Below are 7,099 nucleotides of genomic sequence, written 5' to 3'. Positions count from 1 at the left end.
TTCCTTGTGTCAAGCCAGTCCTGAACCAGAGACGATATCAGAGGTGTCTTACCTGGGCTAAGGACAAAAAGGACTGGACTGTTGCTCTGTGGGCCAAAGTCCTCTTTTCAGATGAAAATAAATTTTCCATTTCATTTGGAAATCAAGATCCCAGACTTTGAAGGAAGAGAGGAGAGGCAAAAAATCCAAAGTTGCTTGAGGTCCAGTGTAAAGTTTGGGGAGTGGTTTGGGGAGCCGTATCATCTGCTGGTGTTGGTCCACTGTGTTTTATCAGGTCCACAGTCATCTACCAGGAGGTTTTAGAGCACTTCATGCTTCATTCTGCTGACCAGCTTTATGGAGATGCTGATTTCATTTTCCAGCAGGACTTGGCACCTGCCCACACTGCCAAAAGTACTAATATCTGGTTTAAGGACCATGGTGTCCATGTGCTTGATTGGCCAGCAAACCCTGTGAAATCCCATAGAAATCCCATAGAGAATCAGTGGGGTACTGTGAAGAGGAAGATGCGAGACACCAGACCCAACAACGCAGAAGAGCTGAAGGACGCTATCAGAGCAACCTGGGCTTCCATAACACCTCAGCAGTGCCACAGACTGACCGTCTCCATGCCACGCCGCATTGCTGCAGTAATTCATGCAAAGGGAACTCCGACCAAGTATTGAGTGCTGTACATGTTCATACTTTTCAGTAGTCCAACATTTCTGTGTTGAAAATCATTTTTTTAATTAGCTTTTTATTGGTGTAATATTCTAGTTTTCTGAATTTTGGGTTTTCATTAGATGCAAGCCATAATCATCAAAATTAAAAAAAATTAAACACTTAAAATATATAAAAAATATATCAGTCTGTGTGTAATGAATCTATATACTATAGAGTTTCACTTGTTGAATTGAATTACTGAAATAAATCAACTTTTCGATGATATTCTAATTTATTCAAATACACCTGTGTATATATGGTGGGGGGGGGGACAAAATCTCTGCTGCCCTCTAGTGGACAACTCTGAACATAACCATGACGACCACGATTTGACCAAGCAGGAGTAAAATAAAAATATATAAAGGCTAAAAATATACATTATAGAAATATAACATACATATAATAATAAAAATGCTTTTTATTACAAAAGTACAGCTTTTGTATAAATATATAATGACTGCCCGATGCCTGTGGGTCATTATACACAGAATCGAACTGAGCAATTATTTTCTTTACCCGTGTCACGAAAACTGAAGGACGTCATAGTACGGGTTTTTAAACTGTGGTCAGCCCTGAATAGGGGACAATGTCATTTATTTGTTGCTGCTGTTTCTTCTTCTTCTGGTGTCCTTATCCATGAGAGACAGAGAGAGAGAAAGAGAGAGACTTTGACTTTTACAATCCTTTTATTTACACATAAGTCACATAATATGTGGTAAAATCAGGGTGACTCAGTAATTCAATAAATACATTTTAAAATATTTCAATAAATTAAGTTAAGACACATCAGTGAATGGTGGATTTAGTTTAGCTCTGGTGCAAAGCAGGGTTTCTCTTCTGCTACAGAGCACAGAGCATTAGCATGACACCACACTGTCTCAAACATCTTCACATCATTCATCTTTCTGTAGAAATTAAAATCAATTAAAATTCTTGATTTAACAAGTCTGAGGAAAATTCTCTTTGCATCAGTCTGTGTTTTGTGCAAACACAGGTATATCGCCATTTTTGCCTGACCAAATATAAAACTGATCAACTGGCATTTGAAACTGTTCCTCCTGACGTACTTAAAACATACTGAGAGAGAGACAGAGAAAAAGATCTTTATGTGGTGGGTATGAGAACCCTGATTTGGCTGATGTGATAATTATAGCATCATTACAGATAATACAGTCTATCTGTGTAAACTGTGTGTGACGGATAAAAAGTGCAGCTTTGTTCCAGAGCTACAGTATCCTATAGTAATGTTGTAAATGCTTGATTCTGATTGGTCAGATTCATTCGTTAATAAAAAGGGTGTGGCTGGTGATATGTTGAAGCTTTTCATGAGGAAATGTGTAATATATTTGGAAGGAGTCTCCAGTTTTAGTGTTTTTCTAATAAGGTTTGTTTGTGTTATTTTCAGTAACAGGATACGTTTTAGATTTTGGTCTAAAACTTTAAGAGCAAAAAATCAAGAGTTTGGTGATTTCATGATCCTTTATAACTGGAATAATGTGGATAATTTGCTTCGGTGATGTTCCACGATATTGGATGCAACTCAACAACAAAAGATGTTCATTAATTAGTAAAAAATTCTACACCAATTACCCATAACATCATGACCACCTGCCTAATATTGTTTTGGTCATCCTTTTGCTGCCAAAACAGCCCTGACCCGTCAAGGCATGGACTCTACTAGATCCCTGAAGGTGTGCTGTGGTATCTGGCACCAAGATGTTAGCAGCAGATCCTTTAAAGGAGAAGTTCACTTCCAGAACAAAAATCTACTGATAATTTCCTCACCCCCTGGTCATCCAAGATGTTCATGTCTTTCTTTCTTCATTAAAGAAATGATGTTTTTTTAAGAAAAGATTTCAGATTTTTCTCCATATAGTGACCTTCAATGGTGTCCTGGAGTTTGACCTTCCAAAATGCAGTTTAAATGCAGCTTGAAAGAGTAGTGTTTACGTTAGGTTAATATCTATGCATTGAAAATATAGTCAGTGAATGTTTTTTGGGGATTAATTGCAGCTCAGCCTCTTTCCTGTCCAGGCCTATACAGTGTTTCTATATTAATATTAAAAGCCATTTTGAATTGGATTCATTATTGGGGTTTGGAACTTAACTGTTTAATGTTAACTGCTTACATGATGTCATGAGGTCATGTGACCAACTGGCATCATGTAGAATTCTGAATTCTGTTCTGAACATCACCTGACGACGTACATAGCAACCATCCTCAGACCACCTTTAGCTATCGACAGAGAAACAGTGCCCCTTGTGTAGCAGCGATTTTACACCATTTAGCAGTATTTTACAGCGTTTAGCAGCATTTCACCACTTTTAACTGTTTTATACAATGGCTGCACTGTTTGTGAAAGATCTTCACCCTGAAGTATCAGAGGTGATACTTTCTAATAGATTTAGACCTGCAGGACACGTCCAATCTGTCCACATTTGCAGGGACAGGAAGACCGGCTCTCCTCTCGGATACGCGTACGTCAACTTTCGCTATCGAGATGACGGTAAAACAAACCTTTTCTTTTTTCTACACTGTTTCTTACCTGTTTTTGCAGCAGATTTAAGGCTACATGTGTAACTTCTGTAGTATTTTATAGTTTTACTATATGGATATGGTCATGTTTTAAATGGTACTAAAAAGATATGAAAAGATATTTGGATGAGTTATATATAGACTATAATAGACTTTAATTAAAAATGAATGGTTTATTTCTGTTCCCTCAGCTGAGAGAGCCATTGACATGTTCAATTTTGAACTCCTCCTGGGGAGACCCATGCGTGTCATGTGGTCTAACTGGGAACCCACCGCCAAGCCCATCAAGGGAGGGAACATATTCATCAGGAACCTTGATTGGTCCATTGACTGCACCTCCCTGTTTGACACTTTCTCTGTGTTCGGGAGGATCGTGTCATGCAAGGTTCGAGCTTTGAGCTGTTATATATGAATATATATATCTGAATAGCTGAATATCTGTGTTTCATGATTAGTGTGTTGTTGTGTGTTGACACGCTGTGTTTCTCCTGCAGGTTGTGGAATCAAAAGGTTATGGGTACGTTCAGTACGAGTCAGCGGAGGCGGCGGAACGGCTGAACGGAAAACTCCTGAACGACCGCCAAGTGTAAGTCACATGTAAATTAGTGTCTTTTTACCAGCCAGGGTTCAAATGTCAGGATTTTTTACATTCCTTTTTAAACTAATTGCATTGAACTCTTTATATTGTCGAAACAGAGATTTGTTTGGTCTTATGAGGGTATTTCAGTCAACATCTGGTGGTAATTTTGCTGTCGAGGACATAACTTTTAACAGCAGGGTTTAGATTCTAAGTGCAGCTTCTCTGTTGTGTTACAGCACCATCGAGTACTTCAGGTCTTGGGAGGAGCCCAAGGTGGAGGTGTGCAGGGCCGAGGAGCCCAAGGTGGAGGCGCGCAGGGCCGAGGAGCCCAAGGTGGAGGCACACAAGGCTGAGGAGCCCAAGGTCGAGGCACGCAAATTTATCAAGAAGATTGACCACACCATCCACAGAAAGTGCCTGCGTAGAGCCCCACCATTACTGTACAACGTACCAAAAAAACTGCGCCAACCAGTGCTGCCTCCCTGGTTCAAAAGGAGCACCCTTGAGACACCTTGCACAAAGGACACTGTCCAAAGCACCAAGGCATCTGCCTCAGAGGACATCAGCCAGATTGTCTACACTGCTGCCTCACAGATGGTCCAAGCCGCTGGATCCCCTGCCCCAGTAAACAATGTGGAAGCTGTTGAAACTGCTGGCCCAGAGAACTCTGAGGAATCTGTTGAGACAGCTGCCTCAGAGGGATCTGTGGAAGCAGTGAAGACAGTGGCCTCAGATGACAGGGTGGAAGCAGTAGAAGCAACTGCACCAGTGGAAGCTACTGAGACAGCTGCCCCAGAGGAAACTCTGGAAGCTGTCTCAGAAATCAGAGTTCCGGCTCCACTTCAGGTCCAAAACACAACAAAAAGCACCCACACACAACAATAACAATATTCTGCATGCTTAATATTACATGCTAAAGATAGTGTATGAAGGATTATGGTACTAATCTAATTGTGTGATTATTATATTGTGTAGTAATATTATTATTATTATTATTATTATTATTATTATTATTATTAATTATTATTATTATTATTTTTTTTATTAATAATAATAATAATAATAATAATAATAATAATAATAATATCCTGTGTTCCCAGGATGTACCTAAATTTCCACCACCCCAGAAGAGGCTGACGATCTATATGTTAGAGTCAGCAGATTTAGATGACCAGATCACGATGGCCTGTGAATTTCACACACACACACACACACACACACACACACATCCGGCTCGTATACACTCCTGCTCTCCAGCTTAGCATTTTATTCCACTTTTATCATCACATGTCCACTGAAAACATCTACAAACTCCTGCTTTCAACTGCATTTGTTTTTAGTACTTGATATCAGTTCATAGAGAGTCTGAGCCCCACCACCCATGCTACCTGATCGGATGCCTCTGTTTCTGTTCTCTCTCGCTCTTTCACACACCTCACACACTTTCTCTCTCTCTTTGCAGATGATTACTTGCTTCCACTGGTAGCAGAAATCCACCCTGCTGATGCAAAACAAATCACTCTGATGCTTGTGCAAGGAGAAAACAATTTCAAGATCATGAACATGATTAGTGATCCCGAGCACTTGCAAGCCAAGGTAAGTGTACACACACACACACACACACACACACACAGTCAAGAAATATACATTCAAGCAACATGGCAAGTGTTTCATATCAGATTCGTAAATATCTTTAACATGTTAGCTTTGGTCATTTGGAAAACAAAGCCCCACCCACTACTCCCTCAGTCCTCATGTGTGTGTGTGTGTGTGTGTGTGTGTGTGTACGTTTGTAGGTGGATAAAATGGACACCTTACTGCGGGCAAGAGAAACTGGTGTGAAGTTGGTGAGGATCTTTAATTAAAATTTCTGATATTGATTCATATTTAAATGGATCATTACAAAGGCGGACAGACAGACAGATACTAGTGAGGATAGATGGTGACATAATGAAGTTAGTGCCTCCACAGGAGCAGTCTGACACTTTCACGGTTGGCAAAAGGCAAGCTGTCAAGAACAAAGACAACAAATCACCTAAATTTATTGTAACTGCAGGTATAAATGAACTGCAACACTCAGGGTTTCATAAGATCATACCTTGTTCATGGGTACTATAGCCATCCTCACTTCTGATGCTGTGAGTGGATGGAGAAATGGCTTTGAAAAACCCATCAATCTCACTATTCCTATTGTGGAGAGGCTGTTTTTTGTGATGCAGGACATCACAGTATCCACAGAACCACTCATCAGGAAGACACTCTCTGCACCTACGGAGGAAATCCAAAATTAAGTAATGAATTTGTTGTTAACTGAAAGACTTTAAGTTTTTGTTTTATCGGCATCATAGTCAACAACAAATCCGAAATGTCCCCACACCACAGATTTGACTAATATCTCCTACCATTAGCACTTCTTAAGCCAGCATTTTCAGAAGCTCTACACAAAGTATTATTTAGAGTCATGACATACCGAGTCTTTCCATTGTATTTACTATTAATTCACAAGTATGACCCTTGCTGAGTTTGTTCTCGATTCTGCTCTGTGGTTTTGTGTCCTTGTACCGTTTCTGCACTGACCGTCTTTGCTAAATTTTTTGATTACTCTGCCTGTTTATTTTGACTCAGATTTTTGCCTACTGATGTGGATTTAATAAACTACCACTTATGGATTCTACACCTTCTGCCTGTAGGAGTTCATCACAATTAGATAGATAGACACAGTTTTCCACACGTTCAGACAAAGCTTTCATGTCGAAACATGGGTGCAGATTCCATAGAAAGAAATTACATATTTTTGTGTCTTCATTGGTAGGAGTTTAAAATTCAATTCAACTTTTTTCTGCAAAAAAGCAGAAAAACATCACAAATTTTGACATTTGACATTTTTGGCCACAACAATCACAAAAAAACTTTGTGAAGGCCTGAAAGAACTGAATATTTAAGTGACATGTAAGTTGACATCTGTAAACAGGATGCATTTGACCATAGGGTCAGATTTTGGACAAGCCTGACCTCAGTAGACGTGTTATTTAATAAAGTAACAATAATGACCAATATTTCATTTCAAATTGTTTATTTCATTTATTCAGCAAATGAGTTTATGCTAAGATTTAAAGCTGAAGATGATCGAGTTTTTGTTATTAAGATTGTTTTAGATTTCTGACAAAACTAGCATGCTACTGGTCAATTAGAGAAATTATTCTCAGATTTTTAAAGACATGATTTGAAGAATATTTCCTGAAGCCTTAGCAATCCTGAGCAGCAGGTAAGTAAAACATTGC

Source organism: Hemibagrus wyckioides, unplaced genomic scaffold, assembly GCF_019097595.1.
Source record: "Hemibagrus wyckioides isolate EC202008001 unplaced genomic scaffold, SWU_Hwy_1.0 Contig14, whole genome shotgun sequence".
NCBI lineage: Eukaryota > Metazoa > Chordata > Actinopteri > Siluriformes > Bagridae > Hemibagrus > Hemibagrus wyckioides.
The sequence above is the reverse complement of the archived record's forward strand: the minus strand, read 5'-3'. Positions refer to the sequence as shown.